Source organism: Cuculus canorus, chromosome 1, assembly GCF_017976375.1.
Source record: "Cuculus canorus isolate bCucCan1 chromosome 1, bCucCan1.pri, whole genome shotgun sequence".
Lineage (NCBI taxonomy): Eukaryota > Metazoa > Chordata > Aves > Cuculiformes > Cuculidae > Cuculus > Cuculus canorus.
Window position 1 is genome coordinate 10,550,925 of NC_071401.1, and position 516 is coordinate 10,551,440.

The 516-nt window shown below is 43.2% G+C and overlaps 1 pseudogene; it reads right to left on the reverse strand.

The window, feature by feature from the left end:
* Positions 1 to 202: 202 nt before the first annotated feature.
* LOC128851024 (U5 spliceosomal RNA) lies at positions 203 to 277 on the reverse strand (annotated as a pseudogene).
* Between the last annotated feature and the right edge of the window lie 239 nt (positions 278 to 516).

Here is a 516-nt window from a genome sequence, read left to right on the forward strand (position 1 = left end):
GAGCGGAATACAGGGGCAGAATCACCTCCCTCGTCCTGCTGGCCACACCTCTTTTGATGCAGTCCAAGGTACAGTTGGCCTTCTGAGAAGCGAGCACGCATTGCCAGCTCATGTTGAGCTTCTCATCTATGAGCACCCCCTAATCCTCCTCTGCAGGGCTGCTTTCAATCACATAATACCCCGTCCTGTGTTGAAACTGTGGCTCATATAGTGTTCCTCTCCATGGAAATTTTTAGTAAAGGGCGAAAGATTTATACTATCTGAAAAGAAACCAGAGAGAGAAGCGTTTTTTTTTCTGTTTCCCACTCCCCTTTATAAAGAAGATTACAAGATATTGTAACTGGAAAAAGTCTGCAAAAATTAGGCTGGTGCAATAAAGGAAAAAAATTATTTCCAATAGCAATGATGCACTATGATGGAAAGTCTCAAAGACTATAAAAACCCACAGGGTTGTATTTCCTCCATGCAGTCCATGGAGTTAGGAGCAGCTTGACTTTCACTGTAATTGAGAGCAGC